We start from the raw sequence: 22,319 nt of genomic DNA on the forward strand, positions 1-22,319 counted from the left end.
AAGGCACGGTGATATTTGAGATGATTTCCAATAGCTTTCTAATGCTGTACATTTCAAAAGAACTGCCGCATATTAATAAATAACTGGAGAGTTGTTAGAAACAGAATGAAAAATATTTAACCACATTGAGCGCTTTGAAACGAGAATATAGAAGTAAACGAGGAAAAAAACTGTCCATAAATTCTAAAATCGAATGCTTTTTTTTCTATATTATTCCTAGCCTGCCTTTTAGCGAAGTAAGTTTTTTGTTTAAAATAACAGAAAGTATAATTTTACGTAGAACACTTGCAATTATCTGGTATAACGAAATATAAAAGTTGATGACGAGTGTGCTGTCAAAAAACAAATAGCCTTGAAAAATTCGTATCCAAAGTCTGGGTAAAAGCTTCTCACTTTATTTGAGTACTTGAGAGGGTGTTCGATAAAAATTCAATACATTTTGTATTCGTAGAAGTAGTGTCAAATGATGGATACCATCAATGCTGAAGAACTACTAGATACTATACAATTGAGCATTATCATCTATTCATGCTATTCAAGTAGCAATTTGAAAAACTCCTAATATAGTTAATCACTTGTAAGTGCATTTGTGCATCAACTAATAAGAATTCTGTACACCCACGAAAATAAATGACTTTTCAAACAGCAACTGGGTCTGTTTGGACGAACTTCCTGCACGGCTTTCTGATTTATAGGTGAACAATACAGACGTTCATTTTAAAGGCCAATCTGATACCTATGTAGCTATACAGCCATTCAATCAAAGTGATATATACATCGTTTATAAAAAAAGTTTGTATAGTTTGTCTTAAAGAATTATCACCTTTTTTTAATCTGACATTTGACAGTTCCAAATTATCTGTGTGTAATCCATAGTGTAGCTAATGTCTCATGTAGCTGTCAATTTGGGGATTCCACAGCTTTAGCTTTAGCACTTAGATTATTGTTAATTAAATAATTTAGAGAAAATTTTAATCGAGAGGAATTGTACATGCACGGCGACCTAAAAAGATCTATGCTACCTCACCTTGCTTGAGATGAGTTACAAATTGTTCTTGGCATCTGTAGTACAGTTACTCTCTGAACTTCAGCATTTGCATATTTGTGTTTCTTTCTTTCTAAGTAATTTTTTTCGTATGCTTCAGGTTCCTTGTTCATGTAAATAAAACCATTGTGATTTTATGTGGAGCCCATGGCTTCTGTCTTGAAGGTTAATTTTGAATTCTTTCACGACGAAAAGCTATACAGTGTTTAACTGATTGACTAGGAATACATGCTGCAAGGCGTCATACTAATTGCTAGGGTACACCGCTCTGTGAGTATCTCTTACATAATTACCGCATCACATTCTTCTCTTTATCCTATACCTTTCTTAATAAGTCCCTAGAATTTGATGATTTTATTAGCAATGTTTTGAAAAGCCTTCAAATTTGCAATTGCTAATTTCAATATTATCCCTAATTTTCATGAAATAAGAAGATCTATAGTATTCCGATAACAATTATTTACTTGGTTTAAGAACGAGATTTTATCATCCGCCCGTCTTTGATACTTTATATGGAATTTTATAACCAGTAATAACTTTTTTACATTTCATCTTCATTTCTTCATCTCAATCGAATCAATTTCCTGCTGCGGATAAATTTAATAATTTTTTAATGGGTTTTATTTGGCATCCAAACGTGAGTAGTTAAGCCACGACACACTTCGTTACGGTTCTAAAATGTTTTACGCAATCAACAAAGTTTATCAGAGCTACTGGTATTGGATTCTGCGAAACAATAATCTCAATAATTAGTTAATTAACGAAAGGTATTTTGAGTGACAGCTAAAATGTGCACGTAAAGCAGATATGCGAGGATTTGTGTGCTACCGACCACAATGCCATAACAAGCACATCCGCCATTTCGGTTGCAGCTGAACATGATATGTTATGAATGTCATAAACATAAGCGCACGGATTGACGAATTTTGGTGATGGTATTTACAAGAATTATTCAATTTAGTAAAATTATAAGGGGGAGAGAGAAAGAGATAATTACTTTACCAGTGACGCAAATACGGTAGATGTGATCTAAAAGTGATCAATAATTCTAAACAATGCTAGGACTATTTGATAAGTCTAAGACTTCATTTGTTAGAAGATTTAGTGTTTGCTGTCTCAACAATAGCGTGAGAAGAAGCTGTTTGTTTAGTATAAAGCCGTCATAGTTTGAGCTAATCATAGAATACTTTATATTGCTCAATGCGATGTCCCTGATCAGTTACTATTAACTTGAAAAGTTCATTTTATTCAGTAGATGATTTCCATTATCTGTAGCACATCTTATAGTAGGAGTTTATTTTTTTGTTAAAATCATTTTTTCATTGTCCAACTTAGAACTCAAAAGATCCTATTTGCATCTTCTACAATTACGGTAGAATTTTTCAGTATTACCTCATTCTTAAATACATTAATCTATCTGCCGATTTTCCCCAAAAAATAAGCAAACGTTTGATTAACATGGATTGTGTGGAGAGGGCGTGTCTAATGTAAGTCCTCCACCACTGCGATCTTGATAGATTTTTCGTGGTGTTTTCTATCTGATTTCAAATTAGCGTATCCAGGTCTATACACAGTCTTTATGAAAATCTGAGCTTTTTCTCTTGTAGCCTACATATGCTATTTTTTTCCAGGTTTCTTCTCGTCAGGTATCTTTTAAGTTTGTATATCGAGACGCTATTATCTCTCCAACCTCACAATCGTAGCTCATAAAGTTATAGACCTCTACATTTCCTAGGTGACCTTCAGTCTTCTCTTCTCTTCTAGAGCATGTTCAAACTGTATGAACAGCTTATAGTTGATTTTTTAGAAACTGAAAGCCTATTTTGAGATATCGTATTGCATAGGGCTTTCTGTGAATAACTCGCATGTTGCAGCAGTCGACATATTCACTCTCTTTCACTCTTCATCATAAGCAATTAACTGTGCTTAGCATTATTGCATTTGAATTAAAGATAGCAGGAAGTTATCGTGAAGAAATAAAATCAACAATCATTTTGCGATTGTAGTAGAGGATAATACATTATTTTACCGTTGTCGTTTTTCCAAAGTGACTGGAGTGATTTATTTTCTTTTCGAAATAAAAATAAAGATCAACTTTATTGAAGTTGCAAATGCGATAATGAAAATCACTTTTTGGTGAACATTTCGTTGAAATGCAAAAACTGGCAGACAGCTTTCGGTGATACAATTTATCTGTTATCAAAATGATCGGCACGACGAAATGGTGGAGAAATATGTTCAATATACAAAGTCAATGATTGTAGTTGCACTAAATTACTGGATCCTGCCACTCACATTTACTTCTTAGAAAATAGTTTTCAATGTATGCGATAATACAATAATACCACTTTTTGCGAGTAAAATATACTTTATTTTTTCTACAATCTATTGATATGTTGAAACTATTTTTGGATCATTAACTTCTATTTGAAATAGATTTGAAGTAGGAATTCACAGATGGTTCGTTTTTTGTTACTACCCTTGCCCTAGAATTTAGCATAGTCATTTTCACTAATTGTATTAACTTTTGGGGTACTTGTAGTTTTTCTATGTCCTCTATAATAGTCCTCGTTTTCCTATTCCCTTTCCTTTCATATTTTGTTTCATTTTTTTGTTTTCTTACCTTCTCTCACTCTTGGTCATACCATCTTTATCTTTTTTTTCCTTTATCCCTGTTAAGTATCACTTCTGCAATATGGTTTTTTATTTCTCTCCACGTTTCGTTAACCCTTTTGTCTATTGACTAATTTTCCGTGATTCCCTTTGTGGCTTGGTTGATAAACACGTCATATTCATTATTTCTGCCACATGAGATAGCCTGTGCCCATTGTCGTTAGTTTCATAATGGATTGTTTCATTTTCATTTCGTAGGTAATTTTCTTTCCCTAGCTGTGCGTTTGCGTCTCCAAGTAATATTATCTCGTCTCTCCTTGGTATTTCTTTTCCTACTTGACTTAACTCTTTGTAGAAGTCATCTTTTTCCTTTTCTTGTGGCACCTCTGTTGGTGCTTATATATTGATAAACGTGACAGATTGGTTCTTTATTATCAGCCTCAAAGCTGCTGTTCTTCCATTTTCTGGCCGAAAATCTACTATGCTATTTTCCATTCCCTTCTTTACGCAGAATCCTACTCCCTTATTTCCACTTTTTAGTTCTCCGCTGAAAAGGAATAGGTATTTTTCTTTATGTATCTTTCTTTTTTTTATCCCGCTTTTCCCATTTCGTTTCTCGTTCCTACCATGATGACTATGTTATATTTTTCTATTTCTTTTACTACTCCTTCCATCTTTCCAGTTCTTATGTTTTTTATGTTCCATGTTGCTATTAATAGTTGTTGTCTTTCTTGGTTCTTTTTTTTTGATTTAATTTGGTTAGCTGTTCACTGTTATTTTTTGTCTTGATTTTTGTCGTTTCACCGTATTGATATTATTTTTATTGTCGTTTGTTCTTTCATTTTTACTATGTTCATTAGTATCACTACCTTTCCCAATATTATATTTGCAACTATTATTACTATTTCCTTCAAACAAATTACTACTAAAATTACAGGTAAAATTACTACTAGAATTACTATTCTTATTACTAAACTTATTACTATTGTCGTTTTTCTCCAGTCCTTGCTCTTTCGTTTCTTCCGTTTTCTTCCATTAGTTTTATGAATCGTTCGGTTTCACTATTTTACTCTCTGTGTTGCTCCTTTTCCATCTACTGTTATTTTATTGTAACCAACTTTCACTGTTTTTTCTTTTTTCATCTCTTCTTTTGCTCTCTTACGCATTTGCTCTCTTTTTTCAAGTTTTCCTTGTGTAAGGTCCTCATTAGTGTATATTTATTCTGTTCTGATTTCTCTTAATTTGTGCTTATTCTAAAGAATTCTATTAATCAAGTTCTATCTCCATTTTTTTTTATTGCTTTACTTCAATATTCAGATTCAGATGCGTTTTTATTATTCTTTCAGCTGCTTCCTTCAGAATCATTTGATCTTCTGTATCCACTTTTATTCCAGTTAACACTACGCTGCTTCTTTTTCTTTTTTTTCATATCTATCCATTGATTTTCTTAATTCTTTCAGTTCTGCTTTGATCTCTCGATTTTATTTAATGTTTTTATTCCCCTTATTTTCCATTGTTACTTTCTTATCTTCCTTAATATCTTCCTGGTCTGTTCTTATGTGTTCTCTCTTTATCTCTTTTTGATCTGATTTCATCGCAGTCATTATATTCAGTAATTGTTCATATTTGAGTCTCTATCAAAATATGATATTGACACTGACAATTTGCTTATTTATTATTGATCTATGGATCACCTTCATCATGAATATCAAAATAAGGATAAAATAAAAATTTGTTCTAATAAGAAAAAATTAATTTTTCCTTAAGAAATATATTAGTATTAGTCATAAAGGACATAATACATTATCCAAATATTTCACTAACTTAAAATCTAAAACAGCAAAAAACAAAAGAAGTAATATTATACATCAAGTGCCTTGTACTTATTGTGACGCTGTCTACCTAGGGCAAACATCTCAGTATTTAGAAAATAGACTAAGAGGTCATCGATATGATAAAAAAAATAGAACTGCATTAACAAACCATGAAATATCATAAAAACATAAATTAAAATATAAAGATTCAAAAATTCTTGGAACGAAAAAGAGAATTTTTAGAAATGGTTCACATTCATAAGAACGAAAAAGCTATAAATGATAAAAAATAATTTAATTGATTTCTGTTACATCTTTGAGAGGTAAGGACTAAGGAAAAATTAATTTTTCTTATTTCTGATTTATTAACTAATATAAATACGAAAATTGTCAATGTGAATATCATATTTTGATAAAGACTTAGTAGAATAAGTCGGACACGTCAATTTTTATCTGTCTTTAAAAATTTTTAGAAAGATCATAGCACAGCTATCTACTTAGGAACGTGAAGAATACTTAGGACCTTTATCTACCTATTCCACGTTCAGAATTAGTTACGGGGCCAATACTTTACAATGAAAAAAATGCAAAATAATTTGCCAATTGAAATCAAATCTATAACATATTCTCCATATTTTCCAAGAATTTGAGGGCATATTTGATGAAAAGAGCCTTCTAGTATATAAATACTAATATTTAATTCCGAGCATGCTATTACCTATTTCAGGATTGCTGTATAGTTAGTTATATTACCTGAATTAATTTTGACAATATATAGATGTAATGTATACTATATATAAAATGTTTACATGTACATTTTTAAAGGTAATTTTGTCATTCGTTGTAGTTCTCTTGTGTATAGATTTTATTTCAGTTGTGTCTTTATTTAGTTGTTTTGTCTTTGTTTTTATCAATGATGCAAAATGTTGGGTAGGATTTTGAAATTCATATTCTCATTTTTCAGTTGAAACATCTGATTACAATTATATCTTTTGTACAGCCTACTGATCCATGTTTTTGCGTCTATCATATAAGAGTTATTCTATTTCAAATAAGATCAAAATATCACTCAGTAAGATTATCACTATAACAATAATAAATTACATGGTTCTTTCAGCTGAACTAAAATTAATAATTTTGCGACACGCATGAATGAATAAGGGTTTGAATTTTTGTCAATTTTTCCACGAGTGAAATTTCGACGTAATAAATACGAATAAATTCTATAAATGGTTATATAAATACAATTTAACCTCACTTAACTCTTTCTCTAAGGTTAACGAAAAATTCAGGTTGAATAAGTGGGCTAAATAAATTGTGAACAATGAACACAATCAAATTAAATTATTCAATTAAACATTATTGTTGTTTTTCTCCTTTCGGCATCAATCAACTTATCCCTTAAACTATCCAAAATCCTCGTCGTTAATATAAACAATCTCAGCCCAGGGATTAGGGTTAGATTTTCCTGCATTGACACCAACTGACACGGGCTAATTAAGTACACCATTAATAAAGATTAGATATGCTGCAGTTGCGTTCAGTTCAAATGTCAGTATAGTGGACACAATTAGGATATACGCGCTTCTGTTATGTAAACTTTCCTCTATAATGAAATATCTGTATACTACTATTTCAGTATTAATAGCCCTTATAACGTATATCAAAGATTTCATCGGACATACAATAATAAGACAGCGGAAACCACTCTGTACGTATGGTGGTACCAGTTAGATAAGTTGGCTGCCCAAAAGTCGGAATAATAGTAAAATATGCGGTATTCCGTAAATACTATGATGCCTATAGTACAAGATGCCGTCTTAGATGATCGTACCCGCTTAGAAGGGCAATAATCAGTCAAATTATGTGTCTCTTTCAGTGGAGCAGTTGGTTAGTAAGCAAGATAAACAAGATACCTATACCTATACAAGCCTTTGCTGTCTTGCGAGCAGAATATTCATAAATATAGTAGCTACAGTTTACGCTAGACCATTAATTGGTTTCGGGTCTATTGGTTATATTATTGATATAAGTCTGGCGAGCGAATCGGCTTCAATGTTGCTCTTGTTGCCCAAGTGACCGATCACTCAAATGAGCAGGAACTTGCAGCCATCCCTCACCAGTTCATATGAGACTTTTTACAGATCATCAGAATCCTGATATCGTTATGACCATTATGGCTTAATTGTAACTTTTCTGTCTGAGCAGATTGAAATTTTGTTTCTATGACCTCGATTAACTTTAGCCCATTCACATTCCATTATAGCGAATTTTTTGACTTAGAAGTCGATAGCATATTCTCTAATCAAATATTGGGATGCCCTCCATGAGAGCCTGCTCCGGCCAACTAATTTATACTGGAGTCATTCTTGTTCTTCCAAGTCCTTATTCATAGTGGTCGCAGGCATCTTTTGGGCACTGCCCATCAAAATAATTAAACATTTACCTGCCGCCTGCGTCCAGATTTTTGGAAAGATGTCTAGCCTGTTTAGTTGTTAAGGCACTCAACTCTGTTCAGTTACAATCTGGTTTGTTGTACACGTGTTGGTACCAGAGCAGTTTGGATCCAGAGTGACTCTTAGATATTTCACCGTTCTGGAGTAGACAGTAGCCACGTGTTATGATTGGAGGGGTGCCATGCTATGTCTTCTGAAAAAATAATGAACTTCCTGCACGAAGGACATATTTTTAAATTTTGAAACTCATTAGAAACTTGCGATAAGACAAGCGTTCAGAACCAAAGCGGTTTATCTTAAAAAAAGTTAAATTTATTCTTAACTCTAGTCACAGTGTCTAAACGTTAATTTTATAATTGCCTTTCTTCAATTAACTCCTCTTTGCAATTATTATGGTGTATTTAAACAGATCACATGAATCCAAAACATTATTTGATACTACCGAATACCGCATTTAAACGAGAAGTAAATGTTCGTCTATCACCCTATATAATAGAATACGGATAAAATGTTGAAATAAATGTGAAATGTTCAGAGACAATAATGTAGTGACTGCCAGAATTAGTACGCAGCTCTGAACTTGTTTAGTCCAATTACATGCATCAAGAGGACGCTCCGTGTGCACGGAACTGATAACGTCTTCTCGACACTCGCTATTAAATCTATTTCAAATTAACATTATCAAACTCTCACACGAAATAAATGTGCAGAATTAGAAATATGGGTAATTACTATACCGTTGCATATAATTAAGAAATTTTGGGGAAGCTTGGTTCGTTATAAAACGGCAATATATATATAACAACTGCACCATTTTCCACGAAAAAATTTTATTTGAAATTTTTTACTTATTCGGTTTAAATCGATTGTCGGAATTTATAATAACGAATTAGGTGTTATTGCTGCTACAATGAAACTTTTAATAGGGAAATTTAGCGAAAAATTGGAATAATGATCCCAAGGTAATCACAAAAATAACTGTTAGTTATTTGCTATCGCCATTTCTCATATTTTTATTCAATACATTGTTCACTTCATTAACCGTAAGAAAAAAATACTAGTATGTTGATAAATACTGCCACTGATAGATGAGTTGAAGCCCTTTAAAGCTCAGATGATTATTTTGAGACCTCAAAAATAACTCTAGGTACGCTTCTGGACACCAGCATCATGTGATTGCTGAACGAATGTAAGTGAAGCTTTGTCGCACAATGTTCTCTTATCATTTTCGTCAGTATTTCCAATCGCCACTATTGAAGTTACAGGTCCACGATGCTTTGTGAATAATTGATGAAAATCTATATTCGAACTTGTCTCCATCGATATATTTCAATATTTCACCTTTTCTTTTCAACAATCTGAAATGTTACTTAACTACCCAACCCATTCCGTTTATAGATTATCAAAGCATTTCCAACCTAAAATGAAGCTTTTCACTTATTCGATTTCTTATTGTGCTATTTTTTCGAGACAAACTACTGTGTCGCCACCCAGTAATTAAAGTTGTATTTTTGTCAATTCGGATACCGGCAGAGCAGATCCTTGATCTTCTGTCCTTTCCATTACAATAGTTTCAATAGTTGTCATTATAATTAGCTCTTTGGCTTTCTCTTCTTTGACCCTCGACCAAATGGCTCTGTATATCATGCAATCCCTCCTATGTGACAATATATCCTGTTGTGTTTTTCTCTGTGTCTATAGCATCTATTGAAAATTTCATCGTTAATGTAGAGTGTTTCTTCTATTGCTAGATGGTACAGCTACCCGAAAGGAAAATACTACGGATTCATATTCAATAATATGTTGAATTGCGACGACTCTTGCTCTATTTTGAAGATTGTAAACTTTGTATTGATTTTTGTTTTTAGGACCCTACTAGCTGGTAACATCGAATATTAACAAAAGGGTGCAGGTAAGTAATAAATTGTAAAATTCAAAGTCGACAGAGGATATTCGTCGCTTACAGGTAGTTTTCTTCATTTTTAAGTCAGGTTTTCGATTGTTTTTTTTTTCACTAATTAACGGGGATCGTCAATGGCCTGAGAATTGACACATCTGGTCAGACAATGCCGATTAAGTTAAATACATGTTTATTATAATTAGGTCATAATATCTAGCGATCTAGTGCATATTATCGTATTATGATTCCAATAATTTTCAATTCAATTGAAAAGTAATTTTTTTTAAACTATTCTGAAGTATTCTAAGTAGCAAAACCAATTTTATTATCGAAAAACAACCGTTTACATAAAAATTTTCGGAAGCCGAATGGTGCCCAAAATAGTTATACATTATTTGAATAGCTTTTATTCACCTAAATAGGACCCTTTTACTTCATTAAAGTGGTCAAAACATTAACAAAAGAGCAATTATATAAAGCTACTATAGCACCACATGAGATTCTAGCTATACAGACTGAGTTTTATGTATAGAACGTCTCAATTATCCGGAAACGGTACGATTTTTATAAATTTATCTACGCAAGGGTCTTGTGATACGGACGGTATTATGGTGGTAGCTACATTGTTGTCAGATCTTTCATATTTCCGGAAAAATAATGAATTTTGTTTTTTCAAACGGATTACACTATATATTTCATGTTTTTAGAAATTCTTAAGAAATATACCTAAATGTCATAATATTGGAGTTATAGCTATATTTACAGTATCTCTATCAAAGTTACAATAAATACTGTACATTTAGATAGCTAAGATTGGATATACGTGTTTAATTTGAATATTCTTCAATAATTTATGTGCTAATAGAAATCTCGTAGTGTCAGTAACTTCTCTCTGTGGTAATCCTATCTTTTAATTCGATGTTTTTTAAGTGACCCCACAGGAAATAATCTAAAAGATTCATCTTCTGATAAACACATTATTTAGGTATTGCCTCCCGACACACGCATAGTGAGGTGGGGACCATCTTGTTGTCGTTTGGCATGTTGTTATTTTCTGAAAATTTCTAATAATGAAGTTTTTTTTGAATGTAATTGAAAATATTTTCTTGGATTTGGAAATAATCGAGCCAAATCAGATATAATACTATTTTCCAATAACTCTAAATACGTGGCCTCATTGCAAAATATAACATTACTTTAAAAATTTGGATCGTTTTGATTTTTCCATCATTAGGTCTGCAATCTATTCGCGTCTATCAAAATCGTCATCTGACAACTCTTGATCCAACGTTACTTTGTATGCATGGAATTTATTATCATGTAAAATTTTCACTACGAATGTTTGCGAAATATCAAGTTCCCTGGATATTTGTCTAGTAGGTACTCCAGCGTGTATCATCTTCTAACAGGACACAAACATCTAAACATTTGTTTTCAGTTGATACAATTTTTCTGCGCCCTGATTTAGATAAATTTAAACTAGTTTCGTTAAACTTGGTTACTATTTTACTGGCAGTAGATCTAGTTATGGGACTTCGGTTAGGATATAAATTATTATTTAAGATATTACACTTTCTTATTGACTTCTACGCCTATTGCCATGTCCTAATATCATTAGAATATCAATTTTTTCTTTTCCAGATTAACGATCCATGTGACTTTCAATAAACTTCAACAATAATAATTTATTGAAACGTCAAATTTGTTACTGTAGCAAACCTAAATGCATTATTTTAACCTCGGCGGAGATAACGCAAATGTAGCTATAACTCCGAAATTATGGTATTACATATACAGGGTCATTCAATTGAAATAACAAAGTTCATTATTATCCGGAAAAAGGAGAGATCTGACAACAATGTAAATACGAACACAATACTGGCTGTATCACAAGACTCTTGTACACAAAAAATGTATAAAATTCGTACAAGCCGTTTCCGATATAATTGAGACGTTCTATACATAAAACTCACTCTGTATATAGTGCATGTTAGGTAAATAATATAATATTCGAGAACTTTGTCATTTTATCGCGATCATATACATCATGGCGTCTGTAGAATGAATATTATTGATCAGGAAGCATTAAAGATCATTCTTTCACCAAAATTTATCAACAAAATCCACTTTAATGTGAAACCTGTCTAAGATAATTCCAATAAAGACGACCCCCCATTGAATGTAAGGAAATTCATCTATTCATATAACTCTTCCAAAAAGAAAATTGAAATTTCAATGCTGTTGATGACTTTAATCAGCATGAATTACAAATTTCTTGAAAACGGACAAGTTCTAAACAAGTACAAAAAATATTATCATGAAAATATTATGATAACCAACCAAAATTGTTACATGTACTATCATTCAGAATTACTTCATAGTAAAAGAATATAGCTACGTATAGCATTGTTGTCTACCTTTAAATAACCATTAGACAACGTGAACTTTCTAATGCGTGGTCTTTATTATGTTTTTCTCAGTTAACAGTTCGGTAAGGAGACTCAAATGGAACTATCACAAACTTCTTTTCGGGATAACGTCGTTCTATAATCAATATGAGTGACTATTTCCTTCGAAAAATTTAAGCCAACCAAAAAGATGTAATATTTTATGTTTACCTAGCAACGATCAAATTTCAGCGATAATACTGCACTAGTGCAAATTATCGATAATTTGCACTAGTGCCAAATTTTCGTCTAGGATTAAGAAACATCATTTGGTTTTAATTTTATATTTTAAGAAAAGGAACAATTATTGAAAATGCAATTAGAATATACAACTTTACTCGAGGCCGACGATGGTGTTTCTATGCTGCTTCCACCACTTCTTATTGTTACTTCGCTACTGTCATTTCGCATTTTTTGTACAATTTCCTCGTGGTGTTCACTATTTACTTGGAGGTAACTCTTTATCGAGGCCTGATTTGAGTGTCCGGTAACCTTCATAATTTGATTTTCTGAAACCCCAACCTTGGCAAGCTGAGTAACTGCCGCAGCACGGTTCGAGTGATTGAATTAATTTTAAATTAAATTTTTCTCAGGAAATAATCTGCCAAAATGCCCTCTCGTGCATGTCAAATTGTCTCATAATTTCCTCTCGTGCGCATTCGCGCACTCGAGAAAATTAAATTATCGACAATTTGACATGCACTCGGGACATTAATATTGAAAATATCACAATGACATGTCCTTCTGCTTATTTTGCCGTATGTCATATTATGAATCGACCAACTGATTTAGGAAAAAAATTGAAAATGTCGTGTACAGTAAATATAGTTTAGGTGGATGGAGGGTCCTAATAACTACATTAATTCGTCTATTCCCATCGAGTCTATTAAAAGTTTATAAGTAAAGTTGTAGGTGATAAAAAAATTTCTTATAGATCTCTTAAACAGAAAGCAGATACTGTGTATAACATGTAAACCAATAAAATGAATTTAACGTTTTTTTTTTTGTAACTCCAAATAAACAACAATCAAGCAGTTTTATGAAAGCTTGGAAATCTGGTATGATAAACGTTTATAAAACATAATTTATTACCGTACAATATAATAAGCTAATACGTACTCCAAATTATCCTTAAAATTCCATAATATTTCACACACAGTAGTTATGAAATGTTTATAGAACAATTTGGCAATAAAAGTGTAAGCTCTGTGTTACTTGGGATTTACTGTAGATTTGATATGCATGAAGCTATAGCTAATAGATAATTTTGTATTATGTTATTGCAAGATATAATTACAAAAAGCCAGCTTATCATATCATAGAGGGCTATTTGGTATCTCTTCTAGTGATTTTATACTTAATCTGGTTTCTACTCTGTTTATTTCTCGACCAGTTTTTTCTAGCTGCAGTTGAGAGCATAGGTTTTTACCATGAAAATTTTTGGTTGTAGAGGACAGTTAGAGGCGCTCCTCATCATCTACTACAGATGATTTGGTATTAATTGCGTGATATGCAGCTTGTACTCTTAGGAGATGCAACAAGATCGATAGCACTAGTCATTGGTAATGATATAATGATTTTGTCCTTGGAGAAAAGATAGACCCCGTTTTCAAATTAAAAAATTCCAAACAACAGATTGTTGATTTACTTCATGGTCTGTTTTCTGTCGTGAAAACTGAACTATGGTTACTAATAAGTCGCCAAAATAATTATCAATTTTTTTACTGTTCAATATTCTCATAGAATAATATTATGTTTTAATAAAGGTTTCTCTTTGAGTTGGTCCTTTTTTCTTCTAGAAATTGTGCTGTTACTAATAATTATTTTTATGTTTTTTTGTGGGATTGGAGGTATCAGACAGACAGACAGTACGTTTGTCGAGTGTGTTACGACGTACGCAAACTGGGACCTGGTCAAAGTTCATTAACTTCTCCTGTTTCTTAGCCACACTTTCTTGTGCTGGAAGAGCTTCCTCTGAAAACACATACAGAGATTCCAAGTTTTGTTGGATTTACATTTTTCTATTTTGCTTTGTTTTTTTTGTGAATGAACCCGCAAAATTTTGATTTTAGTTTTAATATCCTTTGATACTTCAAATCCTTTTTAAACTCGAAGCACTTACTTAAAATGCATATATTTTCTATTCCTAGTATTCTATTAGACACATTGAAACTTCTACTGGAAAAAGAACTTTATTGAGAATGTGGCAAGGAAACACCAAAGTGGACTAACTTTAATATATTTTCCGAGCTTTCGAATACTTATGTATTTATCAAATTTGAATATTGAATTCTATAATTTTAAAGATTTTTACAAGCATTAACAATATCAAAAATCACCGGAAATCTTAATTAATTATTGTAAGAAAAATTTTATTATTTTATAGATTATTACATATTTCTTATATTGTATTTGACCATAATTTCAGTCCCAGACTATGAATACATAAGTATTCGAAAACTCGGAAAATATATTGAAGTTAGTACACTTTGGTGTTTCCTTGCCACGTTCCCAATAAAAAACCGCTCATATATACAGGGTGTTCCAAAATTCAGAAGGTGAGAGCTGGTATGAAATGAAGATGGGTCTATTCTAAAAAAAATTTAGGTTAGGCGTAAAATTGAATTTTGATTTTTTTTTCTAAATCTATGTCACGTAGGCTACCTTCATGGACTTTGAGTAGAGGTAGTTATTTCCAGGATTTGTTATGAATCGTATTACATTTCACATATTTACTGTTTGTTACTCAATTTATCAAGAAAATGATAATTATGGTGTTTATTTTATGGTGCTTATGTTCTTCTTTGCAGCATTGGTTTTAGGGTGAAAATTTAAGAATAAAAAATATTTTAAGTAAAACAAGGATTTTAAGTTATAATTTCATTTCATGAAGATTCATCTTGAAAAAAATTTCGATATGAAATAAAGTAAGGGTTGCTAATCCCAAATCCCACCCCCGTATATTGTAACAAGAAATACCCGTAGTTAGTCCTTTGCAAATTCACTAAAATTGCAGAAATCCATGTTTCTAGTATTACTGAAATTAGGAAAAACTCAATTTTAGCCACCACTTTTTAAGGGTGATATCTCGGAAAGGGTGGGCTAAGGAAATTTTGTTGCTGTAAATATATCATATGCTTAGCATTGATAATTTTACTTAGATACCTCTCATTTCCACTGATTTCAATAAATTTTTTAAGACTTCGAAATCAAGTTGTAATTGCACCTTTTATCTGATGTTTTAATTTGGTTAGAAAATTAATTCTCTACACCATTTTTGTGTTTGTACCATGATCCGATTTCTCAAAAAGATTAATATGAAAGGCAATTCAATTGATGTTCCAAAATTCGCTTCTTTATGGTTTATATGTGCTGTGAAACATACGTGGTAGGTATCTACTCACACTCACGTTTTGTTACCGTTTTCCTATTGGTTTTTAACCGCAAAAAATTATACCACCGGCTATGCAATGCCTGACGAATGATAGAGTGAAGATTTGACATACTTGTAAATAATAATGTAGAACTTTAAGGTCGATTCTCCTGTAGACATTATAGAATCTACATGCTTTCTCCATAACTTTCTTTAAAAAAATTGAGATATAAATGACATGGTTCCGTTTTGAAGTTCTAAAGCTACATTCTATACCACTGCACTAGATAATTTCATTAACTGGTGAAGTTCATTTTATAACTTGAAGTTGGTATTAATATCACGTAATTAAACAATTGCTTTCTTATCAAAAAACTATTCACGATATTCCGAATGACGGTCGTTTTGTTCGAAATTCAAAGAGCATTATCCAAGTTATATATTGCCTAAATTATAAATATTCCAATCACATTTTCCCGCGTTTACCATATACAGTGTGTCAATTTAAAAATCTACCACCCTCTATATTTCGATTCTTATAAAAAATTCAAAAATATACAAAGCTACGATGAGTTCATCATGAGGTTCAAGCTCCACGCAGCTGTCAATCTATTTTTCTGTGAATTAGTCTTGACATTGTATATGATAAAGAAAGGATTTCATATTCTAATTTGGGTAATTTCATTCTATCTAATAATTATTTTTAAATGAGTATAATGCTTCCATATTATTTTGTCAGATAAAAAAATTGATGATACTTCAAAACTTACCTTTATATTATTCGACTTCATTATCATCAAAATTATATCACAAAATATTTTTGAAACTTAATATTTGCTTACAGTCTGGATCTCATTTCTCACGAAGGGCTTAGGAAATATCAAGCATGCGGTATTTTTTTAAATATCAGTCAAATACTTCTCCATGAAGTATAAAAGTAATTCAGTTGAATACCACCCTACAAATTGTCCTCCTTTAAAGTAACCGTGATATGGTTTTCATTATTTGGAAATTTTTTATAATGGTTGAGATATTTTATATGTATGATCCCCAAACAACTCAATTTTATAGATTTTATCTTTCTATGGTTAGGAGAAACCAAATAATTACCAATTTTTTGTGACGAGGTATTATTTGATACTTATTCCTTATTAAGGTGAGATAATTATATGCTCAAATCAAATTAAGAGCATTTTGAAAAAAAATGTTAAATTTTGAGACGAATTAAAAGATTCGGTGAATTTCCTTGGTCTATCATAAACAACCTGGGAGTCTCTCACATATATATTTGTCACGGTAATAAATAAAATATTTAGTTGAAATAAACGGAGAAAATAAAGGAACTATTACATATATAAATGTTTTGTGCTAATATTAACATTAACAGTTCAAAGTAAATAAATAATTAAAATGTTTGCAAGTGAAATTTCCATTACTACAAATACTTTTAACCCGCCTATGTCAACAAATACCTGCCCACCACACACTTTAATATCCTTATCATATCTTCACTTCCATTAAACTTCATCCTAAAGTTCCAGCTTCCACCTCACATTCAACTTTACCTCCAGTAGTTACCCCTTCCATTCTGGAAAATTATCATCTCTTATCAAAAAATCCTCATGATCGATTTTCCGGTATCCGCCTCCAACGCCGCCTCGTATCCCGCCCTTTATATTCGCCGCCACTCTCCGATGAAGGCGTCCACAACACGTGACGAAGCACGTGGTGCCCGATCACCGATGCCGTCAAGACGCTTCCAGTAGCTGGGCAGGACACTAACACATTTTTTTTTTGAAAACTCTACACTTGAAGGATTCAAAATCTTTGAACAACGTAAATTAGGTGAAAACTTACTTTATAACTCAACTTTTCTCAAATGATAATATTTGAATGACGCTTTAGATGATTAGGTAATTAATATGTGACGTGATGTGATTTTATTGAGCATATTGTGCAGTATTTTTGAGTATCAAACACAACAAATTAATTTTCTTCTAATGGCTAGTAAAACATGATATTTAGTAAACCATTTGGCAATTTAAAAGTTTAATTTCACATCAGATTTTGCTAGTGGTATTGTCGTAAAAGTACGTTAATATAAATACATAGTTTTAAGGTAAAAACCCACAGTTTTGGTGGTAAATACTACGTTAATGTATGCAAAAGAAATTTTAGTTTGTATGTGATATGACTAGCTCAAGATATTTTATTGGTGTATATTTTTTTAGTGTTTCACATTCCTTAAAAAAATTATTTCTTACTTGCTCTACTGACAATAGTTACACATGGGTATACCCTAAATTCGATATTTTAGTATATAAATCAAAATTTAAAATGAATTGTAAACTATTCAAATTAATTCAAATTCAAATTTTAATAAAGTGCCTGACGTCTTTTGATAAAGGAATAAAGGTTTTTTCTAAATCGATGGCTAGATGCCTATATGAGTGATTTGTTTTCAGAATAATAAAAAAAATCGGTTTTAATACATAATCAAATTCCCCATCCAAATGATTCTGTTTTCGCTGTTTGGACGATATTCTGTTTTTAAAGAAAATCGTATAATAACCCTGTAGTTAATCTCCATAATTGGTAGATATTTTACTACAATTTGGATTTTATTTGGATGATTGTTACGTTACAATAGTCATCTGTTGCCTTTTTTCAAAAAATTTTTTTTTATGTTAGATTTGTCTATTTATGAATCTGTTTATGGATTTGTAAAATAGGATTAACGTATAGGTTAACAGGGCGCATTTCAAATAAGTGATTAGTATGTTATGCGGGTATCACTTAAGATTCATTTTTTTGATATATCAATAGAAAAAACGATAATAAAAACTAACTATCACCACTTTCGGTAATAAATAGCAGCTATATGTGAATGTGAAGATGTTCTGATAATTCTATTTTTAAGTCGACTTTATTAAAAGTAGAAGCAAGTATTTTCTATAGTTCCCTAATAACTGGTATTTTTGAAAATAACAATTCGATCGTATTATGGAAACCTGTATCGTTTATTATACATTATACTAACAAAGTAGAAGGTTCCTATCCAGTTTTTACTACTGAGGCGACAGCCGGGGCATTATAATCTGAGCGAAACATATAATGAAGCCTTATACTCCGAGTGATGATATCTACTATTTTTTTTTCACGTTATAGTCAACAAATATAGACAGGCATTGTCTCGACGACTCAGTGATATTGTATTTATAAAAATCATATGAGTAGTTTCAATATTGAAGCAATCTGTTTCAATTAATACTGGTGAAATACATTATTAAATTTTTCCCATATAATATTTAAAATTGATCAACAGAGAGATAAGTGAAGGAAGCAGAAAGAATATACTTCGTTGCCTTAGAAAATGTTACAGTTTTCTAAACAAATCACTTAAAATAAATAAATCAAAAAGATGAGGAACAAAAAACATTCATTATGAATATAAAAAATTCAATTTATTTCAAAGTAGAGAAAATAATAAAGTTAAAAGTGTAGTAGTTTCAAATAATTACATGTCACAGAGTAAAGAAGAAACAAGCCAGCCAATTTTCGAAATCAAAATAAGTGTATTTTGCTCTAATGCTTTCGGTAAAATTATTGTACATTTTTTGGCATCAATTTTTTATTGAAACTGAGGTGAAAATTTGTAAATATAGATTAAAATCGAAACCACTTAAAGGGTACCTACCCATTCGCGATGTGTTCCTCTGCTAAATCTGAAAAAGTTCACTTTTTTTCTAATTTGAAGGAAGAATCGAAATAAATAATGCTACAAGAGCCCTTGAGGGGTAGCCAGTAGCGTTGTAAGATTCAACCAAAGGAAAATAGGTCATTAACGCGATAGAAAAAGAAACTTTCTACGCAACTGATCCAATTGCAAAGCATGTAATCTGATCCAGAGTTATCAATATTTAGAGAAACTGAACCGACTCAACAACTGCTATTTTTGTTATTTGGAAAAAAGTTGTCGGTTACAAAACAAAGTATTAGGAAGTCAGACTATGTTTTTACTGTAACAATAACCGAGATTATGATAGTTTCAAGTGACGCTCGTGTCATCAGCAAATAAAGTAATTTTTCGCTGATTTGTATCTGTTATGAACAATAGAAGGAGATTTAGACCAAGAATTAAGCCTCGACTATCATCTAACTGATGATGTTATTTGATTTCATTAGATTAAACAAGCTATTTCCAAATCATTCCAAAGAGAAGTACCGCGAATGTCTTTAAATTGTAGTTTTTTTTTCAAATTTCGTGATCAATGCATAAAACCTTGTGAGAATTTACACAATACTTATACGGTAAATAATTTATTCTTCATTAAGGAATATACTTTATTAAGAATTTAATTACGTCATTAGTACATTCATTGAGTGAAAAATATACTTGTTTAATGTTTTGTTTTAGGAGAAAAGGCAAAGGCCGTGCTTTCATTAGCCAACATTACACCTGAAATTACAGCATTTAGATTTATCGCCACCTTTATGAAGTAAAATTATTTCTAGACAGTTTGGAAAATCACATTTTCAAACGATTTATTAATTAGTAATATTATTTGGTCATTAGTACATTTATTAGGTCAAAAGCCAAGCTGGTGTGATGGCAAACCATTTTGTTCCAGGAGCAAGAGCAAAAGACGTGTTTCTATTAGCCTTCCATATATTTTTGTAAAGAATAGAGACAATAGACCTACAATTACAGGTTTTAAATTTATCACCACCATCAATAAACTAGAATTATTATAGTCTTTTTAGACATTTTTCAAAGGATTCATCATTAACTGGCAATGTTATTTCGTCATTTGTACATTTATTGTATGGAAAGTGAAAGTTGTCATGATGAAAGACGTATTTTCATTAGTTTCTCAAAGATTTTGGAAAGAGATGATGACAAAGCAATAGGCAGAGGCTTTTGATTCATTGCCTAATAAATGAAGTGAAATTATGTCCAATTTATTCATAAATTAGTTGTGTTAAAGGATTAGCTACTACATCAAGAAGAATGTTTTTATAGTTAGTCCATCAGTATTGAATACTGCTAACAGTTTGTGAAAGTTAGAATTTTTTGGTTTTTTTGACGTTTTTAAAAGTAGTAGAGAGAAAGGGCGTTGCGACTTGCTGATATATCAGAATTTTTTTACATACATTCACGAAGTAATTCATCGGAATTAATTGTGATGTTAATTGACCTTGATATTTTTTGAATAAATTACGAGGTTTCTTTAGAGGTGTTTTTAGCTGATGATAATCAACTTTTATAATGGACTTGCTTGGTAGTTTTGATTATATTCAAGTACATTTCACAATAATTAGCTATAAAATCCCAAATTCAAGTGCTCTTTTAGTTGCACTAGTCGAGTGAAGTTCAGTTTTAACGGACCGAAGAGGAAAATCTTTAATGAACTTCATTGTATCTATATCAAATCAAATATGTATAAAACTGAAACTTCCTACCTCTTCAATTGTTATAATACGGTGTTGAAGTTGTTTCACGGTATTATTTTATTGGTGAAATAAGCTTGCAAAATAATAATATATTTTGACTTGAATATTTTTATTCTATTACATTTGAATAAGAAAGAACATTATATTTGTTATCATTTAGATGCATTTCAATGAATAACGTATTATATTCTCATCTCATTTTGCCGAATTCACCTCATTTGTCTGTTATACATACAGATTCATCACAGGAGTATCACTTTCGCTCATAATAAAACAATATACCATTACAACACATTCCGTTTCTAGTTCTATTGAACAAAATGAATGCCAACCAAAGTATTATAATGAAAAAATAAACCTCGTTCGTATACTAGGAATGGAATAAGAGAACTATCATATCAATAGTATTAATTTTCGAAAATATGTACATTTCATCTTTCTATCAATGTAGAAGAATATCGCCGCTATAGTCAATGCAATTTAGAAAACTTGATGTGAAAAGGATTGCAATTTTTTATTCGTTGATATCGAACTAAAGTATTAAATTGAGTTTATACAAGTGAAAATGTTCATTTCATTTGATTCCAATAAAATATGCTAATAATAATGGTCTTTAACCCTTGAATACTAAATATTCGTCGGTTCGACTATCTGTGCCGAACAATTTATGGTATAACCTTTGTGGTTGAGGTTGGGAAATTCAGGCTATAGCAGTGCTTTCCCCAGCTCAGTGCCCTTTGAACCAAGTAGGAGCAAGGACAGTTGAACTCCAAGGATTTCAACCAGGTAAGTCTAAATAAAACTTCTGTTCGACGAAGCTTTAGTATTACAAGTAAAATGTGTTTGTCATTTTGACGAACAGATTGACTTGAAACTCAGGGAGTCGCTGAACTAATCGAGGAAATTGAAATCGGAGAGGACAAAAACAAGATTCTGGAAAGAAGAGAAAGTGAAAGTCTCCAAGAATATCACTTGAGGAAGATAGGAGCTGATCGGAAGTACAGAAGAGAAGTTCGAGTAAATATATGCTTCAACCAGGTCTTAAAGAATTAGAGGGTAAAAACGAATAGAAAGGAAAGACGTCTAGCTTGGTGAGATCTGGAAAAACGCGGAGTATTGATGTTGTCCACTTAAGACAAGGAGTGTCCTGGAGTGTCCGAAACTATTTTTTACCGATTTGTTTATGGAAGTAGTTCTTCGTTTCACCAATATAGAGA

The sequence above is a fragment of the Diorhabda sublineata genome, chromosome 10, assembly GCF_026230105.1.
Source record: "Diorhabda sublineata isolate icDioSubl1.1 chromosome 10, icDioSubl1.1, whole genome shotgun sequence".
In the NCBI taxonomy this organism is placed as follows: Eukaryota; Metazoa; Arthropoda; class Insecta; order Coleoptera; family Chrysomelidae; genus Diorhabda; species Diorhabda sublineata.